Raw genomic sequence first — 20,618 nt, 5'->3', positions numbered from 1 at the left:
TCCTGGTGCAAATTCCGAATAATTCCAATACGCGTGCATTCGTAGACTGCTCTCTGCCAAAGCGGGCACAAGGCTCCACCTATCACATGGCTGCAGAGTGGAGTAGTAGTTAGGAGTAAGAAAAGTTGTGGGTTCAAAACAGAGGTGATAGGCTGCTTTTGTACCCTTGCACAAGGTGTTTTAGCTGAAACATTTTGGAGAGAAATGTCAGCCCGACAGATCAGTAAACCACTTTTATTATGATTTAAGATTTAAGTTTAAAATGTCTCATTGCCACTTAAACTGTGTTCTTAACCACAACAGCCCGCGTCAATAGGACACAGTCTCCACAATAGCAGAAACAGCTGGTAAGGTTTCTAGACACCACAAGGGGATCCTGACTAACATGCTATACATCAAACAGTGTGTACATCAAAGTGTTAAACAGTCAGGCAGAAAGTTTTCCTTTTAATAGGGCCAGCTAATGAGAAACTACAGAAAAATGCAGGGTATGTAAAGTAGAATGGTATTACCTTGCATCATCAGCGTGCGATTTGGCAAGGCATGTACAAAACAAGATACACATAAAACATGATGCATTCTAGCCAACATGCTAACCTGGTTACAACAGAGCTCTCCGAAATAGGCCGAAAAAGACTGAACTTTCGTACATTAGCCCATAATTAAGGGTATGGTCAAATGGTTTTCATTTTCTCTTAAGGTATTTATCACATGTTTTTTTTAATGAAAAATGATGAGAATAGGAGAACTGAAAGTACGAAATGAGTTGTAAAATATGTATCAAAATATCTCATAGTAATACTGTACATTGACTGTCCATCATGGCTGAAGAATGACTGCAAGACTGAGATGTTTACAAAATGTGACGTAGCGTTACACAAAAGTACATCAAAGAAATATCAATACATTAAAAATACATAAAAATAAATTGGTTTGTAAAACAATGTTTTACAAAAATGTTAAAACAAAATCACTTTGTAAACAAATATGTAAAAAGGGTAGAGAAGGTAGAAATCTCAATGCTGCACTATGGAGGGATGAGTTAATTGTCTAAGACTCGTTCTCTTGGGGATTTCAATGTAGTCTGGATGTAGTATGTGGTAAGGATATTATACAATGCGCATGGACAGTTTCAGTTGATTTAAGTGATTACAATTAATAGTGATTGAAAAAATAAATTAATAAAGGACTTAATCCAAATCTACACTTTGGTGCACGTGCCAGGCGCGTCGGTGCCTGTTATGGCCATCAGGCATCACCTTCATCTCTGTCTGCTTACATGCGCAATTAAATCACAGAGCATCTGAGACTAGTACTGTAATATGCGATCTTATATCACATACACAGTATATATAATTTTATCACATATACAACTGTGTATTTTGGGCTTAAAATACCTCCTTGGTAATTTAATGGACCACTGACAATACTGCTCATCCCTTTCCTCCTATTAGACTGGAAACGTGAGGGTATACTGTATTACCAGGATTCTCCAAGGACTGGCACACAATTGGAAGAACTACACCAGCGAAGGTTAGGATTAGTCAGACAGTACTCTCTTGGCTACCTGCCAAGCACCTGCTGGCCAATCAGTGTTAAGTCTCCTGTCAGGCACAGCGGAGTGGATTAGCCACGAACAAACGGATCTGCAGGTGGGCACGTCATGGGAGCCCAGCCATGCCTAGCTCTCTCCAAGGGGGTACAAGAGCTGCAACTGAAAAGTTGCACAAGTCTGAAAGTGACAATTGGCGATAGCAGGATAGAACAAATTCTAATGTATAACTAAAGTAGAGGGAATGAATTTGAATTACGGTGCAGTATGTTGTTTTTCCATGTTTCGCACTCCTCATGTTTATAAAAAAGGCTGCAACCTGTCTAATGTTATTACATGGAAAGAAATAAAACAAAACTACAGTTTTCTGACTGAGACCTTTCCTCAACTGTTATCATTCGCATGACAGCTAGGAACTTCTCTCTCGTAGGCAACTTTACAAAGGAACATAAAATCAATACAGTTGTAGTACTCAAGCCCTAGAGCTTCAATATCTACAAACTATTAAAAACATCTTTTAATTCATACATACTTTTGTCTCATCTAGAGACAATTATACACAGAATTACAAAAGATGTACATTAAGTTTTAGTTTTATATTAATTTTTAAAAATTAGAGGCAAGTGTTAGAGTGGAAAAAATATTTTGGATTTGTCGTTATTTCCTATAATAAAGCAAAACTAAGCCTTTTCTCTTCAGCGCTCATATTATACTGTCATATAAATCAGCTTTATGGAGGAGTTAATTATAAGGACAAAGCAATAACATCTCAGTGACCAAGGGAATTTATATGAACGTCAGTTTTAAAAGACACAAAAAAGAGAACTAAATCTTAATTTGATATGTTAAACGGATTGTGGAGGAACAAAGGAGTGAAAAATTCAGTTATATGCTTCATTAAGGAGGAAAAAGAAATCGGTAATGTTCTTCTGATACATGCCTCAACTTAAATGACAAATCAAGAAGTAAGCAGTTAATGAAATCAGCATTCTGCTAAGGTTTTGGGCAAATATTTGCATTTTTATTTCACAATAAAAAGGGAAAAAATTAGAGAAGGTCACTGCTCATTCTGTTGGGTTGATAATCTGCCTATTGAATACTTGAATCAAACCCTTAGTCTCCTGTGTCAAGACTACACATATTTAGTTTCTTCACCCTGTTCTGTGTTTGACATGCTTTGAAAGCAGGAATTATCCTGTTAACTTGTTTGAACTCTTGTTGAAAAAAAGATTTCCATGATTGGGAAAAAAAGATTCTTGCATTATCACTAAATATAAATGAAGAGATCTAGCCTACAATAAACATTCATGCACCCTTGGTTACTAGGTAAAGCACATTTTTTAAATGTTTTTATGGGTGTTATTAAGCATTTGTAAGTGTCACAATCAGATATGCATTTGTCTTTTCATTCCTAAAATGTTGGCAGCTATGTTTTATTCATATCATTCGGGACTTGAAGCATCTGTCATTTGAGGTAGTCCTTGCATGAATGCATCAGCTCAGAGGAACACCAATTTGAATACATTTACTTCTTAATTTCCCCTGAGAATGCACTGCAGGTCAATATCTGAACTTTAGAAATCGGAAACTCTACAACTAAAATTTTACAAAAACATCTTCCAATTTTTTTTTTTAAATGCTTCCAAGGTAATTAAATCCTTTAAGCTATGGGCATTAAACATATACTATGGGAGGCATTACAAGTCATAAATTGTGCTGATTCATCTGTATTTTGAAAGAAACAGTTTGATGAAGTTCTTAGATGAACAGGCAAGTTTAAATTCACAACAGGGAAAAGTAAATTGCTTCTGTTTCTTGTGCATATCCATAGAGTTCTGCTACTAAGACTTAAGTCTTGCTGCTATTTCTATATTAGCAATTTAAAAGTAATACATCTATTGATTTATATTGCAAGTTATTTTTAACTAGAGCAGTTAATACAGACATTAGGGAAACAAAAACAGGCAGCTCTTTTCGTTACCTTGAAACAAACAAGCACATCGATGCTAACAACTACAAATCAAGGTAAAAGATAAACCAAATAAACCGTAATCTTCCAATGCATTTAAATATAAACTTTAGACAAGATTACCTAGATAACCTTGAAGTGGTGAAGCGGTTTTACATTATCAGTGCTATGGGTTTTTTAAATCAGTTTAGATCTAAAAGAATCAATACCACCAGTTTAAATTACCAGAACGGCTAACATTTATTTAAAGGGGTCATTTAATATTAGATTACCATCCATACAAGCAAAGCCCTAACTAAGTCTAACAAGAAACAACAATACCATGATTTCTGACTTTTAAATTGGAACAATGAGATTACTACATTAGTATTTTCTTCATCCAACACACACACACACACAGGTTGTGCTTGGAAAAAAACACCCCACGCCAACCTTCATTCCATGGCAGCTTATTACACTGCAGGACTGGCCATTACCCCAGAGTGTTATGACAAATTGTCCTAAAAACTGATCATCACTGTTGATTATACCATGCGTATTTTTAGGGCTAACAAAATGTCCTCCAAATGGCCCTATAAGGAGAACTATACAGCTGATAATTGGCCACGTCTCTGTGCTGTACTGGGTGCACTATACTTTATTAGGCACAGGGTACTGGAATCACCAGACTAGTTAACTTCCTCTACATTGAAAAGCCCATCCTCTCCATGTCTAAATCCATCAATCGATTAGACAGTCAATGAGTTCACATACCTTGCTTCAATTTCCTGTCAGCTATTGTAAACTGTAACACATTTACATGTGTTTGCACATCAGGACCCCAGGAGCTTGCCTCAAGGATTGTTTTATGGAGGATGCTAAAACATGAATTAAATCAATCTTTACACTATGTTACTGTGTTTTGAAGCATGTCATTATTTTGTGTCCTAAGTTCAGTAAAAGAAAAAGAAAATTTAATCTCTTTGTATTATTAAGGAATTGTTACCATTCTGGTAATAGAAGTTCTAACTTTCACACAAAGAAATACTCTACTGTGATATAATTCTCGCTCTCTACTGGTCCAGTGGTGTGAGGGTTAGTGCTGCCGTCATACAGCTCCTGGAAAGCAGGTTTGATTCCAGACTTGTGCACAATGTGTGTGGAGTTTGCATGGCCTCTCGGGTTCTGCCTCACACCCTGTGCTTCTGGGGCAGGTTCCAGGATGCCATGACCCTTATTAGGGGTAAGTGATAAATGATGGATAACCTCAATATCAGTTTTGTCTATATAACAGCAAAGGACTGCAGAGACAATATGAAGAATACATTTTTTCTGGTTTAGAACAATGGGGAAAATGGTGTTTTTAATTATTTAACTATAATAATTGCCTACACTTATATAGCGCTTTTCTGGACCCTTCACTCAAAGCGCTTTACAGGTAATGGGAAATCCCCTGCACCACCACCTGGATGATGCAACAGCAGTCATTGTACACACAGCACATCAGCTATCACTGGGGAGGAGAACAGACTGATGAAACCAATTAGGCTAATTGACCATTAGGAGGCCATGATAGGTAAAGGCCATGGGGAAATTCTGGCCATGATGCTGGGGTAACACCCCTGCTCATTTTGAAAAACACCCTCGGATTTTTAATGGCCACAGAGTCAGGATCTCTGTTTTATATTTCACTCGAAGGACGGGGCCTTATTACAGTACAGTGTCCCCATCACTATACTGGGGCATTAGGTCCCACACAGACTGCAGGTTGAGCGACTCCTACTGGCTCCACTAACACCTCTTCCAGCAGCAACCTTAGTTTTTCCCAGGAGTCTCCCATCCAGGTACTGACCAGGCTCACACCTGCTGAGCTTCAGTGGGGCTGCCAATTGTGAGATGCAGGATGATATAGCTGCGGACTTTTTTTAGATATCAAAAGATTACTACAGCTATTTCAAACTGTAATCTGTAACGGGGTACTGCACAGCTAAGGAAAAGTTACACTTCTGCCTCAGCTATCCCCAAAACACTCACGTAATGACTACTCACATGTCACACCACAGCAGTAATTACCAGAGTCCCAGGCAAGATGGCAATCTAAATGCTACATTTATCACCGACTACCTCTGCTCTGTGTAAACGCCATTTCTGCTGCTATGAATGTGTAATGCAACTGAAATTTTTTATATTGCACCACATTTGAACTTTCCCTTTTTATAAAACAGAGAGGTATTACCAAGACAAAGTGGATTAACATTTGGGATATTTATTTTCCCTAGGAGAGCACATTCTAAAAAATAATACTCTGGGGTATGGAAGCATACTGCACATGTATTCCCTGGCTAAAGAGCAATATACAGACAAAATCTGACAACATGCTAATTCTATACTAATCTGCTCCCAGATGACAAGCTCATATCCAAGTGGTGCAATCCTAGGGTTTTACTGTAGGCTTAATTCTATACTAATAGGAAATTAACACAAGGTTACATGGTAAGAAACCTTGAAGAATTTTAAACATTAAAGTAAATTTTAAGAAACGTTTTAGGGTGCTACTTACAATTCATTCCCTGTAAGCTGTTAAAATTTCCTTTTGGGGAAAAATAGTCTAATTTCTCAACCTACTAGACTTTACCAAGAAAAAGTCAAATTTCTCAACCTACTAGACTTTGTCAAGACAGATGTGCATGTCACAGACATGATTGTTACGACCAGTTGTTAAAAAGCATGTAAGCATTAGCCAAAGTGAATATACTCAATCTTTAAGTAAACAACGAACTCAGACCACCACTGCACACTGATTGCAAGGTTTGTGTGGTGACAACATGGACACTGCATTTTCAGCTTGGATTTTTGATGACTACAGTACATTACACTGCCAGTAATCAATCGAGAGCTCGTCAAGCACAGCTATGCTCTATTCTGCAAAGCCAGCAGAGAGACAGTTTTGCTTTCTACTGCACTGCTAAATCTATTGGTATGGTAATGAGAACTGTTGGGGAAAGTTACTGTTAAAATGTAATCCAATATAGTTACAGCTTACTATTAATTTAATTAAAATTAGTTTAATTCTTAAATTAAAAAACCTGGGGGAATAACCCAGCTCTGAGCACCAATGTCTGGGCTACACAGCTCAAGCAGTGTCTAGAACTACCTGACAACCTCAAATATATTTAGACTGATTTCAAATAATGCAAATTACATTCTGTCTCAGTTAAATCTAATAACAGGAAGTTATAAGTTGTTCTCAACCTGAAACTTAATGATAGACAATTAAAAAACATTTTTTAAATCTGGAGTTCAGGGGTTTCCAAATGTAGATAGTAATGCATCTGTGTTTTATTTTAGCAAGGTGCTCATATCGGAATGCTTAGGACGAAGGGTCGACAAGGCATGTGGAATTGCTTTGGAATATCCCCCGAGAGTCGTTGCTAAAAGTCAATTTCAGGTTCCCTAATGAAAAGAACCGCACAGCTAGCAGTTAGTGAGCAGGCCTCAAGGATTAATAAAGACCATTACTGCTCAGGCTGCATGAGAGTCTGCAGTTGGGCCCAAAACCTTGGTGATAAGAAGAGAGAAGTTAAAACTCCAAGCAGACTGGCCCAATGACCAAGGAAAAGTGAAGAAAAACGTAAATCTTCGGTGTTCTAAGGAAATATCACGTCACCTTTCTGAGCAGCTGAGCTACTCAGTGGCGAGGGAAGAAAAAAAGAATATTTGAACAGACGTCTGGCTAAATTAACAAGGCTAGTTTCAAAGCATGACACATAGGTCTATCCTGCTCAATTGCCCACCCAATGGGAAAGGAACTTCATTAAGGACCACCGACTGCCACTTACTGCTCGCAGAATGCAAAGCAGTGGGTAACTTACCCACAGACTATTATAGCCACAGTGCACAGCTCCCCACCAGTTACCTGCTGCCTTTCATGGTTCTTTAAAACAATGAGGAGTGTAAGGAGTCAGACATAAGAGCCTTTTTAAAAATGGAGAGAAAAACCCCTCTTCATAGTAAAAATATTTTAGAGTTATGCAAATTTAAGATGCTGTCTGCTTGGTTATTCTTCAAAAAACAACAAATGCTTGTTTTTGCTCAATAAAACCCAATTGTCATCAGTTGTGCAATAAGCATTCCCTGGTCAGGATTAAAAATGAAAAAATCTCATTTATAAGATTTCACCTTTAGAAAAGGTGTGCCTGTAACCTAGACCCCTTGAAAAAACAACACCAGGACTAAGATGGAAATAAAATTAATTATATAGAAAATAATCTGTATTAAAATGTAACTTGCATTTTAACTTGTGTGGCCAGCCACTAATTGAAAAGAAGAAAAACATGAATTGCTACTGTAAAACAAAGGGAATGCTTTCCTCCCATGTGATGGTGCTACTGTAGACAGCACGTACTGAGCTGAGATGCCAGTTCCGAGTATCCATGTCGAGTTACCATTTAGCTGAACAGACCCAGCATAATTAAAGCATACTTCACACACTAATAAAACCCTGTAGACGGGGTTGGTTTCAACAGTGGGTCGTGTAGAGGGTCCCCAGGCTGAGATCAGATAAAACCTTTCATTTCAGTGTAAGAGCGAATGCAAAGTGGCTCTGCATCTGCTAAAACTGTTTTTCGTGATCCTGTTTTTAAAATAACCATTGATTTCATCTTGAGCGAATTCGCGGTCCTCACTGGGCAAGAGCTTTTGTAAAGGGTACCCCGATATAGAAAAGTCTGAAAACCCCCTGGTGCACAATACATACTGCACACAATGGAATGCAGACAGTTTTCATAATGAAGTACTGTATCCCAATCTCACCATCCGTGTTAACGGGAATTTACGATTAAGATTACGATATACCCTACCTTTACAGAATGGGTATGAGTTAAACTCGCCGTGCTTAAACAAATCCCCAAAATACATAGAAAGCAAGAAGACGAAACTTGAGTATGAGCGTCTATTGTTACACTGATACAGTCTCTGCCCATTCAATGAACTGTATTCACCGTGAAACTGGTTTAAACGCAGTTGCGAAACCCCCTCGCTTCAAATAAATGCGTCCGCTAGGAGCTGTGTGTGAACATGCTGCATATGAAGTTAAAAACGTATCTAATGAAATCAGACTTTTTATGGCAAGTTGAATCTGGCACCCCAGATGTTACTCAAATTTCTGCTATTTTTTTTTTAATTTTCCAAGTATGTGCTTCTTAACTCAGAGGTAATGATGCCATGTCGACCTTTTCCGAACATATTTAACAACGAAAACAGCTTTTTTATGTATCCGTCTGCTTTGATAGCACGACTGCAACTGGCGAGATTTTTTTAATTTGAAGAAACCACTGCGCCCAGAGCCATTCCACGTTTTACGTGGCCCCAGCGCAGGTAAAACTCATCTGTACTCGACAGAACTGCGCCTTTACAAGACAACGGGGAAAACACAGCCCTGCACTCCTCACACAAGACTGCCGTGAATACACACCCACGTTGAGTGTGCCTGGTCAGGGATTGTGGGACAAAAACCAAAATGAATCAAACCCGATTTTTTAAACGCAGTCTTCAGACTCATTTTTATTTTGGGGAGGCGAAACTGGGGCTTTTCTAATGCAAATACGTGGACGCCTTCAGATGCAAATTTGCCAACGACTGCAAAATGGAAAAGAGGAGGAGGAAGAGATGGCAGAGACTTTTTGAACTGAACACAAAATACAGCAAAATTCAAAAACTCGATACCGTTCTGTATAGACCTATAAAATACGCCTAGTCCTGCATTTAAGAAAGGGGACTGACTAACCACGCTGCTGCAACAATTCCCCAGTTACTAGAGCTGCTAGTTAGGAATACCATTTAAAATAAGTACAGTAGTTTTGTCAGACAACCAACAGCCTCTCCAAAGCGCAGAAACTCCTTTTTTACAATCTCCACAAGCCCGTTTAAACAGCGGTATGACCGCACTAGTCAGTGCAACAGACGGCAGTTTTGCAGCATCAATAGTGCCTGCAGCCGGTACATGCACAGTCCGAACTAGTACTACAATATTAAGACCTTACCTGCATCTCATGAATCAGCTGAGCAAAACAACCTCGAATCCACTCAGATCCCTTTTCTTACAGAAAAGAAAAAAAAGTTCTTCTCAAACGTTAAGCAAAAGCTTGTAACGTTAAATACATACATGTAAATTCATCTACATTTTTAGAGAGTACAGGCTCCGGCATTTCTCCATGTCCTGCGCTTTTGATATTGTGTGTTAATGACACATTGAGAAGGGGGGAAATACAAGCACATAAGGCAGTAAATAATGTCTCGACGTTGACGATTTTGTTCAGCTTTCACACAAGGTATGCTATAACGCTTACATAAAACGGTATCCGCAGCCAAAAAGGCGAAATTAATTCAAATAAGCATCCATAAATCCAAGAGAGGTTCCGCGGTCCGGTCTTGTAGTCCAAAGCGGAAGATGAAAGCCTTTTATAAAAAGAAAGGATTTCAATAAAGGGCAAATGTACACATTTGTACGTAAAAGCCGCGCTTCTGTGAGTGGGAAAAGGGGTCCTCTGCCCTTCGCTCCTCCTGTAGGAGAAAATGCTTAGCACAGCTACAGGGAGGATACCGGCAAAGCAAGGAGCAGAAAAATAAGAATGTATATATAAACAAGCGCATCACGCACAGTGGCCCTTCTAATAAGTTGAAAGCTCACTCTGCGCACGCAGGAGCTGCTGGAAGGTAGCAGTAACACATTCTGACGTTCCGGCTCACACATGACGGAGAGCATATTCGTGCAGGAACCCGATTTTAACATTTTCGTCTTCAGCCCGTGAATGACTGCTTCCAGACGCGAAAAACACTTGCACCACCCGCCTTGGCTAGGATGCAAAGTTCACAGTAAAGAGTGCCCACAAGAACCCGCATCCCTCACTTCAAGCGATGATGTGTACCTGCGATAGCGGATTTTAACGGTGCTGCCAAGATCAACATGTGTCAGTACGGCCTTTGTATTTTGTTAAAAACAGAAACAATGTTAAAAATACTGTTCGCCATTGCCTGGTCTTAAATTATTAATATACTTAGCGGTTTGTGGTACCATTTCTTTACCCTTTAGTGTGTAGAGGCTAATACTCAAGGTAATTCTGGCACATACCCCAATTCTACAAGGTCTTATTTAAAATTAATCGCAGGTATGTTAGCAAGTTACCTTGAAGATACTGATTTTGGAAGAACAAATAGAAAATCAGATCTAGGTTTTGATCCAGGTCCAAGCCAGAGGAAGAGTCAATCTGCAGTTCTGGTCAATCAGGAAGCTTTGTCTATTGGCCAGATGGAGGGGTTCAGAGGGATAGGTCCAGACTACTGGTCACTTCAGTGTCCACTGGTAAAGCTACTGTTCAGTTCAAGAACAACCAAAAAAAAACACCTTCCTCCGCTGGAACTAACTCCGGATGTTACTCTTCATTGATCTATGTTTTTCACAAAGGGGTATTGAAGTCCTGTGAAGCCCTTAAATCTACACCTTAAAACAAAAGCCAAGGCAGCCCAAGTGGAAAAAAAAACAGTAAATTAAACCATCAGATGCCTAATCCGTGGCTTCCGGACATTAATCCAGTGAATTCGTCCTGCTGGGTCGCTTCTGAGAGAGACCGCAAGATCTATAACCTTTGGAATCTGAAAGAATTGGATTTAAGGATCATATACTCACTGGCCTTCACATAAAAGACATCATTAGAACTATCACTGCACATTTGGGATATACATTTTCATGGCTTGCTTGATATGATTTGATTACAAATGAGCACAAGTGAGATAATCTGGTTTTTATGGGCATTTATTTTGACAGGCTCACATTAGAGACATCATCTAAGAAGAGTAGTATAGTGTGAACAGGGAAATTCAGAACTAGCTTCACATGATACAATCCATCTACAGTACAAAGGGCTGAGATGCACTGTCAAGGAAACTTCAGTGGATTGTTCGATAGTTAAGATTTTTGGAAGCAGAATTTAAATGATACCAAATTGTTGTAGCTTTATCTGCGACCTTCACGATTCTCTGGCAATCAGTAACTTCAGCAAACCATGGAGCCTGTACTAAGAAGACATATACACAGCCAGTCCTTTTATTCTGCTCCCAAGGTCAAACAGATTATGCACAGGGTGCGTAGACAACCTCACCCTGCAGAGTGGAGACACAAACACAGGAACTCCCTGGCTGGTTACACTCCAGAGTATAAGTACTCTTATATGGTACTTTGCACTCACAACTGTTATCATTATTATATCATTATCACTAACATTACAATATTCCTACAGCACATATTACAATATTATAGCATTATTGCAGTACTTTTTAGCAACCACGCCTTTCACACTTCTAGAACACTTCTCAATCATAACTAAAACTTGAATAAAGTAAATCCGCAAAGTACTGCAGACAACTCAGATAAAACAATGAGGAACAAGGCTCGGGCCTATAGCAAATTTGTACATAAACAGGATTAAGTTGTGATTGTGAAAGAGAAAGATGAATGACCTGTAAGGCCTGCAGGAGGAATTATTTCCTTAAAAATTAAGAGTTAATCAAGGATTTAATATAAGTGTGAATTAGACTGCACATAAATGAAAAAACCAAATGCATTGACTGTAAATTCCTATGATGCGACCTAAGGTATTCTGAACATTCGTTGTCAATGCAAAACATAAGCTCGCTGAACACAATGTAAGCAACAGGTCGAAGTATATTCTATGTAATTACATACTTTTATTACTTTCAGTTAAAAAAATCTTAATGACATCAGTATTGCAGCAATGTAGAGCATGCCATCAATTGAAAGATTTTTTAAATGAACAATCCCTATCAAGCTTTGTTTGCTTGGGTTCTGATTTTGTTGCTTTTTGTTGAGCATTTTCCAATGAATGATGCTATTCAGGCAGAATCTGCATTGGATTTCTGTATAATACATTAACCTTTATTACATTTCTTATTGACTCTATGATTTGAGGCTTGTTCCATCAATAATTATTCCTGTTCCATAAGTTTAAATAGTCTGCTTTCATTTCTTATTTGCATAACTAATACATAAGCATACACTGCTGGTATTATACTGCACTAGACAAAATATTGCACAAGTCTGTAACAGTGGGACTACAAAACTAAGCTCAGGCTCGCTTTATTTTGAAGCCCATTCAATAATGTAATTTCACTTTTTCCATTACAGGCCAAGGTGTTTTTTTCCTCCCAAGACCCTAAGGGAATATCTAGCCTTAGGTGTTTCCTGGAGCATTCGGGCCCGGACTACCAGACTCAGAGACAGTTTTTACCCCTGCACTATCAAACTATTAAACTCCCAGCCTCTCTCACTCTCACCTATGACCTGAACTCACAGTGCCTTCTTTCGTACCAAAATCTCAAACACACATCGAAATCTACCTCTACCTTACATGTCAAGAAGCTCACTCCCCAGCATTTCTATCCTTTCATTCTGTTGATGCACGTTTTTGCACATCTGATGTTTTTGCACATAACCTGTTACCTTTTTGTTGTTTTGCACACTGCCTGTTGTCTCTGTTTTTCTTTTATTATACAATTGTATTGTTGTTTTTTTGTACTACATATCATCTGAGAGATAATCGCTCAATAGCATTTCATTATACCATATACCTGTATGAGTATAATGACAAACTTGAACTTATTCTATAAACAAAGAACACAAGAAAAAGAACCTTGAAAGTCTTGTTTTTTCTTCCACTTAAGTCTCTTTTGCAGACTCAAAATGCCTCAAATATTTTGAAATAATGAAATAAGTGTTTGCTCACTTGAGTCTAACAGGATCATTCATGATCTGTCTGGCTCAAAGGTTTCTAAGCTCGCACTTAAACGTATCGCCTTAAGAGATGCTAGTACCTGCATAAGTCATTTCAATATGGCTTTCACAAAAAAGTTATGCTTTTATCATGGAATTACCCTGGACTCAGTACTGTTTTTATATTATTGCTACTAAGAGTTCTATTTCTTCTGCTAACAGTCCGAAGTTTCTTGGTGCGCATATCACAGATGACCTCACTTGGACCATCAACACCACCTCCCTAGCTGAAAACGCACATCTTCACTCCCTGCAGCGAGTGAGAAGGGCAAACCTCCCCCCCCCCCAATACTATCCACATTCTATAGCGGTACCATTGAGAGCATCTTGGCAAACTGCATCATTGTTTGGTTTGGGAATTGTAAGGTCTCAGACCCAAGTCCCTGCAACGAATCGTCAATACAGCAGAAAACATCACTGGAGCTTCCCTTCTGTCGATTCAGGACATCTACCACAAACGCTGCACACACAAAGCCTCCAGTATTGTGGACGATCCCTCCCACCCCTCCTGCAACCTCTTTGCCCTCCTACAATCTGGTAAAAGGTATCCCAGTATACAGGCCAGCTCCACCAGACTTCATAACAGCTTTTTTCCTCAGGCTGTTGGGCTCCTCAACACACTGGTACCTACTGCACCTACTCCAAATCTGGAAACCTAGTTCTTTTTTGCCTAATGATAGGTATACTGTCTGATGTGTTCTTTGCACAATTCTTTGTGCAATCCTGTAAAGTAAATTGCACTACGCACATTGCACTTTATTTACCCTGTCAGAAATGTCTTTGTCTACATTGTCTATAGCATTATCTTGTCAGTGTCTTGTCTGTATTCTCAGTCAATCTCAGTACATCATAGCCTGCTGCAACCATGGCTGCTGGTGCTGCTGTACATGCTATTGTGTGTCTCTATGTTGGCCCACCAGGTAAATACATTTGTTCTGACCAGACTATCCTATTCTCCTCCCCACATGTCCGGATGGTGCCCAGGCTGGGTACCATCTGAGTTGGATGCCGCATCACTGCAATGGATCCAAGAGGGACATCGTGGATATAGCTATTGTTTAAGAGGAATTTACCGAGTACTAACACACAGAAGATATGATGGATGGATTAATACCCTCATTATTTCATATTTTTTATATAATGTAAACATGCCCAAATGGGTTGGGCAACCAGTTGACCTTGGACCCCTAGAGGTTTTTTTCTCCTTACTAAGGAGTTTTTGGTTCCTCTCCTCCATTGTCTTCTGGCCTTCTGTTTTTTTTATTGACAAAATGCATCGTGAATCGCATTGTTAAGCACCTTGAGGCAACCCTGTTATGAAAGCCGCTATATAAAAATACACTGAATTGAATTAAATATTCACACCATAGACCTAGGGAACGATATCTCACTCCTCTGTATACTTGTATATGGCTGGATTGACAAACTTGAACTTGATTTCTAAGAGATGGCAAAGCTACCACTGTATAGATTGTCCCAACGGAAGATGCTGCCTTACTGTGTTAAACTGGCAGTAGCCATGCTCACAAACACATACTCATTGAAGATGGGTCTGACAGCCTCCATCCTTAACTAAGGTGGTTCTGAGCACACAGACATTTATACTGGGAACACTGAACAGTGCAGGAGAATTATTGGAGAGATTCTAAAACACTCTCACCAGACTGCAAAACCCAACCATCAGGTAACACTGTGAAACCATATTTATATCAATTAGTCCCACGTGAGAATATGTCAAGTAACCACTAATAATTGAATTACCAGACCAGAGACCCTACATACAGGTGGGACAGGCCAATTGGCATCCTCTAGTGGCAGGTTGGCTTATAATACAGTCTCGCCATAGCCCAGCCTGCTACAACAGGCAACAGGCAATCTCTTGTCATAAAGACCTGACCGCTGTCAGCTTTGCACATACTGTTTCAGTTTGACAGTTTAATAAGACATCTGATTACAAGCAAACAAACAACTGACCAATTCTTCATGCTAACTTAATTACAGACATCTGAGCTATTCAAGGAATTTGTCTGCTGTTGAGTACAAGGATAAGAAGTACATTTGTGATCTCAAAAATCACTTTACATTCTACCTCTTTCAGCTTAGTCCAGCATTTACCAGCACTAGTAAAAACATTAGGTACTAAATGAACTAACCAGCATTGTATTTTCAAGTCTACATTATTTTTAAAAGACATGAGCCTCACATTTATATAACATTCGGAAATTGTGAGTGTTTATACACTATATCGTTCATCCATGCACAATTTACATGATTACACATTTGTTGCATACAAAATCTGGACTGGGAAGTCCACTTTTTATTTTGTATTTAATACACAAAACATACATTAAGTACAAAGGCCATTAAGTTAACAAAATACATTAAAAAACATATTGTGCAAATCACATATCATCACATCCACATCTGAATCACAATCAGAAAAAGCTAAGACATACAATAAGGTATACAATAAGAAAGGAAAAAACAAAGGAAGGGAAACGGAATAAAGAGGAGTAGGAAAGAGAATCTGTTCAAGGTCAGGAAAAAAAAAAAATCACAAAATAGTAATAAATCTCCAGGCACACATTCCACCCTAAGTAAAAATGAATGAACGACAACCTGAAATGTTTAACTATTTTAGACATCCTAGTCTTCTCAAGCAAAAGATTTTTAAACATTCATGAGGTTCATCGTGATAGGGAAATCTTTTATCTTTCCTTAATAATATAACCTTTTTGTTGCTGTGGTATATGATGGGAGTAAAAATCTGGTTGCACATTTTGAGCTTACTGGGGTTTCCAATGAGGCATAACAGGTTCAAGAGGAATGCACTGGCCAAGGAAGCCAGACAGGGTTGACAGAATTTGAGACCAGAACTGAAAAACAGGATTGCATTTCCAGAAAGCATGTAGGTGATGGCCAGGTATTAATTCACTATCGTGTTGACATATTTCAGTGTCGACAAGTCCCATAAGAAATAGCCCCCTATGAGTAAAATATATATATATATGGCATAAAACAATGTACTGAACGAGCTGGATTTTTGAGTTAATCAAGCGTTTAAATGTGTAAAACAAATCAAAGTCCAGAATTCTAAGGAAGGAAAGGTCTAAGAAAAAATCTGAACCCCATTTCCCACAAAGTATATGCATTGCAGTGTCTTAAGCAGTCACAATTCTACATATTTTGGACAACAAGATCAGTCAACATTGAACAACGAGGCTTAGATGACCCGACATCATTGCATATCTTGATAACTGCATTTGGAGGAGGAATACAACAGAGCTAATTATGCACTCGAAATAAGCAGAGTTTGGCCAAAGAGTTGACCAAGCTGTATGATGCCCTTTGATTTTGAAATTGGGAAATATATAGGGTTCTTAGTCATCATAACGTGAGAGTTGTGCCAAATAGGTTAGCAAAACAAAAAAATCTTTAGTTTGTAAATTTGGTGGATTTTAAACCATGCTTCTACTGTGGATATGACATGCATTTTTTAAACAATCTAATTTCTTAGCAGAACTGCAAAGAAAAGAAAGATAGGAGTAAAACCAGGCTACTAGACTGCTGTTCTAGTTCCAACCAAGATGGTGGATCTAAAAAAACTATAAGGAGAAATTTCGGTGCTAACAGGCCCCCTTGTTTTTTTATTCTTTTTTACAGGCTAAAGCTTATTGTGTGGTGTTTTGTTTTTCCAGTCAAATGTATTCAGGGCACTATCTAGTTTGGAAAAATAGTTTTGGCTCAGAAAGAAGGGAAGCATAGAAAAGTATATAATAAAGAAAAAGTATGCCAATTGTCACTGCGACAATACCATAAGGGAGATGGCAATCCATTCCATTTTAGTAATTGCAATATCACAGAATCAAGTAGACAGACAATGTTAAGATGTGCCAAATCAGACAGATTCAGGGAGCTAATTAAACACTTGTTTATTCCAACCTGTCTCAGTCTGGTGGGGAGAATGTGAAAAACAAGCCCAAAAACGGACGTACTTACCCTGGGCAACTCCAAGGTCAGAACAGATACCTCCTGAGTTTCCAAATATTTTCAGCAACTTCAAACAGCCAGGAGCCACTTTACTTTACTAAACTGTGCACCAGAAGCCAAGTCTGCAAGAGTATCAAAATGGGATTTAAAAATCTACTTACTCTGCAGAACTAGGTAGCACCAACTTGAATATTAATAAATGCTTCATGCATGTATCTAAGAGAATGTCTAGCATTGCCAGATGAGCAGGTTTAAATTCCTTGGGGTAAACATAAGAGCTAATGCTTCTGTGGGCACACAGAGAGGGGGATATGAATCTGAATGACAATTGATACATCTTAAACAGTTTCCTTTTATACAATGTGCCTCCACAGCCATTTAAAGTTACTGTTTTTCCTTTTAACTCCAAGCACAATATGCTCAGTTAAATTACAAGATGTATAACGATACCACAGTGCAAACGTAAAATGCCTCTGAGTGCCCTGCAAGGATTTGTGCAACAGAAAAAGAAATAGGTTTATTCCATGCTGAAAAAGAAGAAAACAATGTAGAAGGCTCCACAGCCAAAACGTTGCGTTTTCTTTCTTCTCTTTTCAACATGGAAAGAACCTATTACTTGTTCCTTTACAGTCTACGCACACTGATGCAGCTACCCACCTGCACTACTTTGTGCAACAGGATAACCATGCTTCACGCCAGTAAATCACACAAATACCCCTGCTGTATGCAAACTAATCCTTTAGTCCTTTCTGGGGAACTGCATTCCCAGAAACAAAATCTTCAAGAACAAAAACTTTTCTGAAAGAAAAAGACTAAAATAAGATGTGAAAAATCTAAATTCCAGCAAACATGTAACTAATACTGCTGCTTTTGATTTTACTGCAGTAGCTCAAAAATGCACCTGTTGACGCTACAAGACCGCAGAAAAGCTCTTGCTAACAAGAACTGATTATTCCTGAGATATGGAAGATCAAGAATAGTCCTGCTTCTTTCTGCTGTCAGTTCTACTCTTGCAATGAACTGATGGAATATTCATCTTATGCGCTCTGGCCAGGGCAGGTTAGAAGCACACTGAAAGTCATACTTCAGGTACTACTGCTCTTCTTCCTCTCGTTCCCCACAACTACAATTAAGGCGTTTACATCACCTATTCCTCCAGTGTGGAAGATACTACCTTGTTTCACACAGTGGGGATGAAGCAGTACCGCACTGCTTCTTATGAGCGATGGAAATGCTTAAAGGACACATAATGAAAAATACAAAAGCATGAATATGACACCAGACAAGCAGAATACTCCAGGTATGTAATGAGAATTTAAGAATGTGTTTGCTATACATAGCGACATGTTTTGGGTGGCTACCACAGCCAGATGCATACAATATCTAAAGAAAATATTCCGGCTTTGGCTTGAATGTGAGAAACTCCAGTCCACACCACAAGATAACACTGCACATTAGCCAATTCATCACACACTTTCAGTCATCTTCAAATGGACATTAAGCAGAAAGTTATTTATCCCTACATTGTTAGGTAAAGGTTTACTCTACAGCCTTATTCATGCTAGAACACAAAGGTGCAAACAGTAATAATGTAAACTCTACCACAGAGATGAAATTGTTCATGTTACAAGTGTCTTTGTATGCACATCAAATCAAAGCAACACAGAAATGCTCTACAGTTCCATCTAAAGGGTAGAAAAGATAGGAGGGTCTGAAGAGAACACAATCCTCTCACTGCTTTTAAAGGGCATGAAATTGAAATGTAACTCCACAGAGATTCACAGCTTTTTATCTGATGCAAACAGTTTATTAGTACAGTATGCAATATACGACATTTAAAGCTGTTCTCTCAGAACCTTATTAGTATAAGTCTTCTCAATCCAATTTTATAATAGATTAGGCAGTCCAAAACCAGTGCTGATGAGGGTATAAGCAATAGAATCTCTGCCTAATAGAGTCTATGATGGTCCTTGGTTGAGCTTGGTAAAACAGATGATGAGACTCCGTAATGCAAATATCCAAATCCTTATTCACATCAGACATGGCATTTCCCTTCTTTGTGAGCTGTGCCAAAATATTTGAGTGCTCAGCAAGAATTATATCTTCAAAATCAAGAAGAAAAAAAGAAACAAGTACCTGAAGCTCACAATTCTTGGCTAGATTAAATGTTTTCCTACCATGATCCATTCTTTTTCCAGGCTTCCTAGTTATTCCTGGCAGAACTGTTACAGAAGTTTATGGTCCTTATTTTAAACTGATGGGAGACTACAGCAAAATGCATAGTAAATTAATTAGATGGGCAGTTTGCCTATAGTTTTTCCCCCCCAACTGTGGAAAACTGGGCTTCACATGTTCTCCTGATGTAGCAGATGGACAACATGCTGACAGGGGCTACCATATGGCCCACAGTTTATCACAGCCCATATTACAATGCATTTTGATACAGTTTCCACTACATTGGAACACAAATAGTGGGATCATCAGCATAACATTTAGTTGAAATAAAACCAGCTCTCTGTTTCGGTTTTACACTAGTGTAGCAGCAAGACATATTATACACTTAGAATTAAGTGTTATTAAAGATTTCTATTAATGTCCGTGTTCCCTTGACAAGGCAGCTTGTGCTCTGTGTCAATGTGGAGGACATGGCTAAGAGACCTCTCTGATAAGAGACATCTTAAAGCTGTGTCTAATGCTGAACCATCAAATGAGATATATACACATCACAGATGGGCCTCAGTGAGCCAGTGGTCTATTTCTTCCCAAGATAATGGTTCAGAGGTCAGTGTTCATCACCCGAAGGAAGATCTACCAATGAGGGACCCGCAAGGTAGATATCAGGACTATGCCTAATAAATTCTGACCAATCACTAACTGTGATGCCACACCTTAAAAGCTACCACCCAACTGATTTTAAATTTGTTAACTCACTGGATCCTCCTCTCTCTACAACTAACCTGGCCCTCTGAGTTTTCCCACCCATGTGAATGCAAGCGGTCTGAGTCAGTTTATGTATCCAGTCCAATTACATTTCATAAAGTAGTGCTCAATCCACAGCCTTTACCACCAGGACAATGAGCTATGGAAACCCCTGCTGTCATCTCCTCTGAGCTCCAGAAGTGAAACTTCTCCAAGGGCGACTGCTTCATACCGATGGCAACAGACGCCCCCACACCTGCCGATTGACAAGAAAGACTGCAATTTGTCTGGAAATGAATAAGGCAGCCCAGCACAGCCTGCTATCTCAGTGCTAAAGAAACCGTGGAATAAAAGCAAAAATAAAT

At 38.8% G+C, this 20,618-nt stretch overlaps 1 protein-coding gene across 4 annotated transcripts in view; it reads right to left on the bottom strand.

The window, feature by feature from the left end:
- Positions 1 to 20,618, bottom strand: part of grik4 (glutamate receptor, ionotropic, kainate 4) — a 312,974-nt gene that overhangs the window by 283,712 nt on the left and 8,644 nt on the right. For 2 of the 4 annotated variants that reach the window (XM_069182440.1, XM_069182441.1), the window contains exon 1: positions 9,542 to 10,212. The exons of the other annotated variants lie outside the window; for them this stretch is intronic. The gene's annotated coding sequence lies outside the window, so the exon portion shown is untranslated. Of the gene's footprint in view, positions 1 to 9,541; positions 10,213 to 20,618 lie in introns of those variants that run through there. 4 annotated transcript variants of the gene reach the window in all.

The sequence above is a fragment of the Lepisosteus oculatus genome, chromosome 23 (assembly GCF_040954835.1).
Source record: "Lepisosteus oculatus isolate fLepOcu1 chromosome 23, fLepOcu1.hap2, whole genome shotgun sequence".
Lineage (NCBI taxonomy): Eukaryota > Metazoa > Chordata > Actinopteri > Semionotiformes > Lepisosteidae > Lepisosteus > Lepisosteus oculatus.
Note: the sequence above shows the minus strand (reverse complement) of the source record. Positions and strands in the feature narration are given on the sequence as shown.